This window comes from Cydia amplana, chromosome 15 (genome assembly GCF_948474715.1).
Source record: "Cydia amplana chromosome 15, ilCydAmpl1.1, whole genome shotgun sequence".
Classification (NCBI taxonomy): Eukaryota; Metazoa; Arthropoda; class Insecta; order Lepidoptera; family Tortricidae; genus Cydia; species Cydia amplana.
The window spans coordinates 14,378,767-14,388,055 of NC_086083.1; positions in this window are offsets into that span (position 1 = coordinate 14,378,767).

The following is a 9,289-nucleotide window of genomic DNA, read 5'->3' on the forward strand; positions in this document are numbered from 1 at the left end:
GCATTATAATCAACAACGTGCCATTATCTAGTCAGGAACATTTCCTTATCGGCATAATATTTATCTTTTATCCCCTTCTATCTACTTTATAAAGAGAGGGACGCAATAGGTGGGAAAACAGAACATAATGCGTTTGCTCTTGCTGTATTCTCATAGTATCTAGTGATGTATTCCTGGGTATATTCCCGATTCATAATAAATTTATACTTTGAAATTGTGTACTTACTACAACTACTACTTACTACCACCAACCATATGATTAATGCGTTCTTTCTCTTAATGTTTTTCAAAGGTATAAAATCATAAAGGTAAGATAATAAATATGGACGAAGGACCAGCGTCTGCCGGTCGGCAAGGAGGAACCATTTCTAAATTTCAATTATCTTATGTAATGAGTAAAATTGATTAATCATTTAATTTTCAATTTGTATTCGCTACATTTGTTAATTTTACTCTACCTTTTCCCTCATTTTACTGTAACATTCCCTAAGAATAATTGCCATGTTTTCGGGAAGTCTGATAATAGGTTTACATACCTATTAGCACATGCACTAAAAATTTATAAGATTCAATAATACATAAATATATGTTAACGAATTTGATTTTCACATTGAAAAAGAGTAATCCCATTTTAAATACAATTACTCAAGAAACCGTATAAGCTTTAGATGCAAAAATCATATTCTTAAATACAGTTCCCTTCTTTGAAAAAAAAAAATCCCGCCATCGGGATAATTCCCCCGGCCATCACTACTCGCATCGCAATATTTGAGAGTAATCCGCAAACAGGTAATAGTATCCAAGACGAGATAAAGAAAATATCAAGACTATTATAGCCCGTCGCATACACGTCGCTCGCCAGTTGGATTAGGGAGGATACGACTTGAGAGATATCTAGATTATACAAAACACGTAACAAGTAACTGTGGACTCGGTGACTAATATAATAAACCAAAATAAAACTTATACCCAATTTTGTTACGTCCTCCATATGACGTCCGTTCTTGTCTACGTGACAGCGTGATAAAACGGTGTCCGTCACTTATAGGTGAATTTCACTGGAACTAATTTTTTCATACTACACTGAATTGTCACCCTATACATGAGAATAACAGCGCCCTCTTGACAATTATCATATATTACTGGTCAGGCTATACTATCCCGCGGTGTTGAAAAGCGACAGTTATTTTATCTCGTGGATAAACCATCCATAATACGCCGGCAGGTCTTTTCTCTGCGGAAGACTGGCTACAGTGGCTACATTCCCATGCTGAATAATGATACTTGTCTTAATAGGCTATTTTAGTAGCCACCCCTAAGTTTTTTCTATTATGTATAGTAGGTTGTATTTTTCCACTATTTCGCTGTATGCAGCCAGCATGGCTCTACATATTACATATAGGGCGTAATATTAATTTGATGTCAATTGTACCATTATCTCAAGTTAGTTGATAAATAGAAAATTTGGGCTCACGATAATACCCAATCAAGTCACGATATAGCCAATGCCACCACCATAGCTACAATAGCGATAGCCAATTGAGTCACGTTGCGCGATTTTGCTTTTAATAAAATTTTCACAATAAATAAATAAAGGCAGGTCCACACCACGCTACCCGCATCCCGCTGTATCTTTTGTACTTCGCATCCGCGGCTGTCACACGCCGTGCTGCGAATTAACGCCACGGTTGTTATTGGACTTACCGAGGCACTGAGTCCAGTACTGAGCCAAACTAGGACAAATAGGAACATCCATGAACCGATTGATATATCGGAGTGGCCGAAGTGCTCATAAATATCTGAACACGCAATCTAGTGTATGTTCAGGCGGCCTATACGGCTACCATCAGTTTGGCACTGACATAAACGCCGTCGAGAACGTAATTGACTTTCTATACATCTCGCTCGTACTCGCATATTAGTGCAAACGAGATGTATAGAAAGTAAATTACATTATCGATAGCGTAAATGTCGGTTTTGACACTGTCAGTGACTCATGGTACGGGCTTTAGTCATAATGAAGCGTTCGCTACGAAGCGTTAGCGTTTGGCATGTTGCCAGATACTACGGGGCCAGATATTTGTGAGCTCCGATCGAATGGCGATAGGACTTACAAAATTTACAAAAATCCTTTTGTGATTTTATTGGACAGTAAGAGCCTTTGGAAATAATAAATCAACTAATATTAGTTGGTTTAAGTGGATAAATTAGTCCACACGGGGAACGTACTGCATAGCATCAAGTGGGATAGCTTCTGTGATCTGATGAGAGTTAGGATTTTAACAAAAAAAAAACGGACTTGAAAAGAAATCTAAAATATCATCATTTTTGTTCGTCGGCATTTCACGTTCACTAATGGGTCTAACTCTAACTGCCAAATCCGTTCAGCAGTCTTCAAAAAATCGGGGAACATAAAATAGGAAAAAAAAAACAAACATCCAGATGAATTGAGAACCCCCTCTATCTTGAAAACGGTTAAAAAGCACAATCAGGGAATTTTAGAAGATAATGTCTACCTAAAAATTTCCCAAAATATCCAAGAACATTTCCAACTTTTTTGTAACTTTCCGCAACTTGCAAATCTGAAAGGTAAGTGGTCAGAACAGAATCTAGTCAATCACACCTACAGCTAGAAATAGGCCTCTCAAGAGATTTTGGATAATCAGTTCACAGTTTAGGTATAATTCCATTGCAACAGCAATTTCTGAGTCCTGCCCACTGTATTGCTTCAGAAAATTCATTTTTTCTATTTGAGTTGCTGTAGTTTCTGTCAATTTTTTTCTAGCTGTGCAATAATGTGTATGTACCTATTGTACTGTAATGTTACCTCTTCTCTGGTTTGACTAAACGCTCGTCTCGTCTACTTAGGAATACGGGCACGGTAAAGTGGCGGCCTTTGCCCACGCCGCTTATTACGGTGTCTTATGTTAGTGGGAATTTTTGCGTTCCTCTGGTATTCCAATTTTGAGTTTGAAATGAACTAGCCGCTTGCTATAAGTACAGTTAAATTGTACTATGCTAAAAGGACCTACCTCGTAAGTGATGTGCTGAGAAAGTTATGGATACTGTTATCAAGATGGTTTTGGATTAGTTATCTATCTTGCATGTTTTAGCTTTACCTAAGTACTATCCAAAGTATCGGATCAGAATACGCGTCAAAAGTACGAGTATAGCAAAAAGATATGGCTCTAGGTAAACTTATGTAGAACGATTAGGCTGTACATCACTACATAATATAAAACAAAGTCGCTTCCCGCTGTCTGTCTGTCCCTATGTACTATGCTTAGATCTTTAAAACTACGCAACGTATTTTGATGCGGTTTTTTTTTTAATAGATATAAGGATTTAAGAGAATGGTTTATGTACAATTTGTTAACCCGTGCCAAGTAATAGATACATTTGAATCTCTATTTGGAAAAATATTCCAAAGTGGCAGATAGTTTTAGCGCGTTGTCCGCTACTATTGATGCTGACTATACCTAACGTCAGCAGAAAATAAGTTTTTGGCTAAAAATTTCATTTGTGGTACAAGCTTTTATCACTGACTGTACTTTTCTTACGACAGACAACTAATACTCATCGAGACAATTCTAAAAACCCCTGACACAATTAGGTTGCGTTGTTTCATCACAGAGTTCCTATGGCCACCTCCTGTCTCCATCATCAGATCAGCTCGATGGTACCATAATATTGCATTGTCATCCGATTTATACATGCATGCAAAATTTCAGCTCAATCGGAAACCGGGAAGTGGATCAAATTTAACTTGCAAAATTTGATTACAGACCGACAAACAGACAACGGTCAGGTGAAAGTAAATAAAAGCTTGTAAAAAGTGACTGACCCATTATTACGTATTTCGTGTAATGTCAATAAGAAGGTGTAAAAAATTTAAATGATAATTAGGTACTAGATTTACTCGTTTAAGGGTTACGGTGCCACAGACGGACATACAGAGCTGTCAAACTTTTAACAACACTTTTTGCGTCGGAGTTTAAAAATAGTTTCTCAAAAACTAGCCAATTATAGGACTTGAATATGCACAAGTCACAGTAAATAAAATAAAGGCCCTTAAGGCCTTAGGGCCTTAAGGGCCTATTCTTCAGACCCCACATTAATTGTTGGTCAATTAAAACGCGCCTGTCTTCCTTAATTCACGTTCTGTAAATGAGACGCATAAATTAAACAATCGTTGAATGAAGCGATTGAACGTTTAATGTCGGCGACAATTCTCCTTTGTGACGGAAATGGGTGTGTGTTAGAGATACATTAATAATAGAGACTGATTTTCTCATAAATTACTTTTAGTTAGGAACTGTAACGGCGCGGAAGAAGACTTCTTCCTCTTAGTCTTTTGACCGCAACATGCCATATACTGGTACATATTCGTTACCAATTTGAAAGATCTGTCCACCAGATTTTTTTTTTAATCTAAGGATGTACTTACTGTGAACCTAGCCAAGAGGACAACCGTATTGAAGGTGCTACGAAAAGTCATGTTACTATTTCTATATATTAGCTTAGTTTCGATGGGCGTTTTCTATCAATGATTTTCATCTTAGCTAGACCTCGACCCCCATGCAGATTTGTGTTATCAGGTATATCTGGTTGATGAGTCTGTAGGTAGATCTCCGGAATACACGCCAAACCCCCAACTACCTCTCATCCCTCCATCGGCTTCATCTAGTTTCAAATTCTGATTCTGATTCTTGGGGTAGCTCCAGCCAGCAGATCCTGCAGCAAAAACTAGGAAGGGGAGACTACAAGGGGAGGAAATGTTGATACAAAATAGCACTGTAAACTCGCATTTCTCTGCTGATTCAACCTAAGCGGCAGCGGCAGGGAATACACCTATCTTTATCATTTACTTGTCTTTGCCCTTAGCGTTTGTCGATGGCCTTAGAAATACAGGCCCAAGGAAACGTTGGACCAGAATAATGGTTATGGGAGTAAATGATGTAAAGTTGTGGGTAATTTAAGCGTCTCTGGTTTCCGGTATGCTTGAACACTTAATGCAATTTAAAGATGGTTATTGTTATGAGGATTTTGAGATAAAACAGACAGACATTGTTTCTAATCGTAGTCTTGTGTATAAAGCTGTTTTATTTCTTGTCTCTAAAGGTAAAATTCGAATGGCGAATGCAAGCCCTTTGCTGTTTTAATTATGAGACTTGTCATTCCAATACGATCATGTGTAAGCACTGTAAACAAAATGTATAATTAAATATCATTTGATAATGAAGAATATCTGGGAGACCGAGCTTTGTTCGGAAAACAAAAAAATACTCAAAAATGCGCGTTTTCCCAGAGATAAGACCTAGCTAGATCCATATTTCGCCCTCGAAAACCCCCATATAGTCAATTTCATCTAAATCGTGAGAGCCGTTTCCGATATATAAATAAATAAATAAACAAGAATTGCTCGTTAAAAGGTATTAGATTAGATAACGACGAATATGAAAATGAACAAGCCGGTAGTATTATTCCGATATTAAATACGCAATTAAGTAAGTACCGTAAAACGGGGTGAGTAGGTTTCGCGGGGAGAGGTGGGTTATGAATGGGGAGAGAAGGTTTGAGAGGGGGGTGAGAAGAGATTTTAAGGCTACTGCTACAAAAATAATGTATTCCAATTTAAAATGGAGCTATAGTAATACGTATAATAAAAAAAAATCGATCCAACCATCTTTCAAAATCACCTTTGTATGAAAACCCCTCTCACCCCAAATACGAGGCACTAAGGGGTGAGGTGGGTTTCCCTCTTTATCGTCAAAGTTATGAAATGGAACTACCCAAAATCACACTACACAAACACTATATCCCGGATCACACAGTAACACACCCGAAAACAACGTGTATACCGATAGCGCCGCGTTTTCGGAAACATAACACTGGACAGGGTGGAGGGTTTTAGTCCGTAGGCAGCTGGAGCAATCCCAGCTGAGTCGGACATGCTGCCAAAACCGGGCTGGCAGTATCCAATGAGGATTACCTCCACCTTTGATTAAAAAAATAAATAAAATAAAAACTAAAATACAAACGTCCGGAACACTTATTATATACAACATTCAGTTTTCATATGTAAAAATAAAATGTTATCGAAGTTTGAATTTCAGTTTTGACCCTACTCACCCCATTTTACGGTATATGAACTTAATCACGCTAAAATAATATCTAAGAAAAAATACAAAAACTGCACTTAAATCGGTACGGTATATGAACTTAATCACGCTAAAATAATATCTAAGAAAAAATACAAAAACTGCACTTAAATCGTAATTGAGTAGTTAATGATAAGATAACGACAAAATTGACGCAGTTTGAAGAATGTAAAATTCACACGTACACCGGTAGTAGGGAGATGAGATGAGTGTAATCGGCGGCTGATAATGGCGGGGGATGCTGTGATCCATTTATCGCAGCACCCGATAATGTAGCGTCGGCAAAACAGCTTTAGACAAAGATGATAGGAATTGATTTTGTGCTAATATTGACGGAATTACAATTTTATGATTGAAAGACAAATGGAAAAGTGAACCACGTCTAGCACCTTTCGGAATCTTGCTCGACGTGGTGAATTAAGTATGTATTCCATTCCATAATAAAATAAGTAATGGTTAAGTACATTGAGATGACTTGGTAGTCGGAGGGTCGAAATGGAGTTTAAGTAAAACCAAACATTACCGAAGTTGTGTTGTATTCTCGGTATCCAAGTATAGAGAGCCTAAATCTAAACTTAACACATATATTTATAGGCTATTATTGCTTACATGCTATTTATACAATTACGTGCGTCGCATATTTATGTCGCAGGCAGTAACGTATAGTTACTGTTAATATGTTAACTTGGGCATATAGTACACCTCCCTGGAAAGTTACTCTTCACCCCCACAAAGGAGAAAAAAAAAAATGTGACACACGCAGTTGCATTTACATTTTTTTTTTTCAAATTATAATTGAATATAATAATTACTAGTTATTACTTAGTTTCAAAGTACATCTTAGTGTTATTTTTATGAGTTATATAACTCTGATTATTTTTTAATATCTTAACATTCGGTGACATATCTTCTATGACCTTGTAAGGTCCGTTATAAATGGAGTCTAATTTATCGCCTACTTGATTTTTTAAAAGTATTAAGTCTCCTGGTTTATATTGTACAGAATTCATTTTCTTATCATACATTAATTTTCTATTTACTTTACTAGACATTAAATTATTTCTAGCTTCTGACTGAGCTCTTTGTAACCTATACTTAAATTCTTTAGTATAACTATCATAATTATAGAGAGGGTCGACAGAAGAAATTAAATTATTCGGTAAACGACAGTGTTTGCCGAAAACTAATTCGAATGGCGTATATTGCGTCTCGGTATGTACGGTGGTATTATACGAAAAACACCAATAGCTTAACCAGGTACTCCAGTCTGTGCGGTTATTACTACATTGTATCCTAAGGTAAGCTCCTAGGTTCTTGTGCGTGTTCTCGAGTGCTCCTATAGTTTCGTGGTGATAAGCAGTCGAGTGTAGCTTATTTATACCTAATAATCTACAAATATCGCTAAATACACTGGACATAAATTCGGTACCTTGATCCGTTATGATGTCGCTTGGTACGCCATATCTTAAAATAAAATTATTTACAAATGCTTTGCTTACAGACTCGGTGTCTTTCCTCTCTAAAGGGTATGCTTCGACGAACTTAGTCAGTTCACACTGAATTGTTAATACGTACTTATAGTTATAATTATCTACTTCTAAAGGTCCTAGAATATCTAAAGAAACTCTTTCGAAGGATGAGCTTGGTGTTGTAGTTATCATCATTGGTTCCTTAGTGTATATATTAGTGTGTTTGTTGTGTTGACAATGTGCACATTTCTTTACGTATTCGTATACATCGTGGCTCATTCTTGGCCAGAAGTAATGACGTCTTATATTGTTTAACATTCTATTAACCCCCGCGTGGCCACTCGTGGGTAATAGATGGAAATCGTTCAAAATAACTCTTATTTCCTCTTTATCGTATACTTTCGTAACACCTTTTGTTACAAGGATCCTAGGAATATCACATTTGTAGCTAGCTAAAAATTCATTTATTTCTTGCGCATTTCGTTTATCTTTTATTATTATAACTTCATTTATGCATTGCTTCTTGCAAAATTCTTCTAATTCCCTCGCTAACACGCCTACGGTAGATAACGATCGGGATGTTAGATATATGCATGATTTGCTTGGTACGTACTCAAAATTTCCTTTACTACTCATTATTTTATTTTGACATGTCTTACTTAACTTATAATTGGAACTTAATATGAGTTCAATACAATTTTTTGGTGCTTTGATGATTTCCACAACTCTAGGTTGATCAAGCCTATCGTTTGCGGGTACATCTGTCGCTAAGTCACCTTGATCGCAAGTTTGTTGTGCGCGCTGTTTCCGTGATTGGGCTCTGGTCATGACTGATACAACGTTTGTTCTAATATTTTTTAAATCTTCACTATTCATCGGTAAGCGACTCAATGCGTCTGCAGCTGCATTGTTTCGCCCCGGAATGTACTCGATATCAAAATTAAATTCTTCTAAATACAACCTAAATTTGGTTAATCTACTCGAAGGATCAGTCATTCCAAAAAGATAAATCAATGGTTTATGGTCGGTGACAATTTTAAACTTTTTCCCGAAGAGATAGGGTCTAAAATGTCTTGTCGACCAAACTATGGCAAGTAATTCCAAATCTATGATTGGGTATCGCGTTTCGGCTGGCTTAAGATTTCGACTTGCGTACGCGACTACCTTCCCGCTAGCATTCGATAATACTGCCCCTAATCCTATTTTTGATGCATCTGTATGTAACGTAAATGTGTTATTTTCCGAAAAATCTGGATAATCTAAGACTTCTGGACTAGTAAGAATAATTTTTAATTTTAAAAATGCTGCTTCACACTCTGTAGACCAATTAAAAACTGCGTTTTTCTTGGAAAGTTGATTTAAGGGATAAGCTATGTTCGCGAAATTTGGAATAAACCGTCTATAGTAATTGGCAAATGCTACGAATCTTTTGACCTCGTCTGTATTCGTTGGTCTTGGGTATTTGGTTAATGCATCTACTTTCGCTGGGTCGGGCTCTACTCCTTTTGAAGTTATTTTGTGTCCTAAATACATTATCTCTTTACGTAAAAATTCGCATTTTAATGGATTTAGTTTAAGATTCGCGCTCCTCAAACGTTCTAAAACTTGAGTAAGGTTATGGTTATGTGACGTCATGGATTTTCCTATGACAATACAATC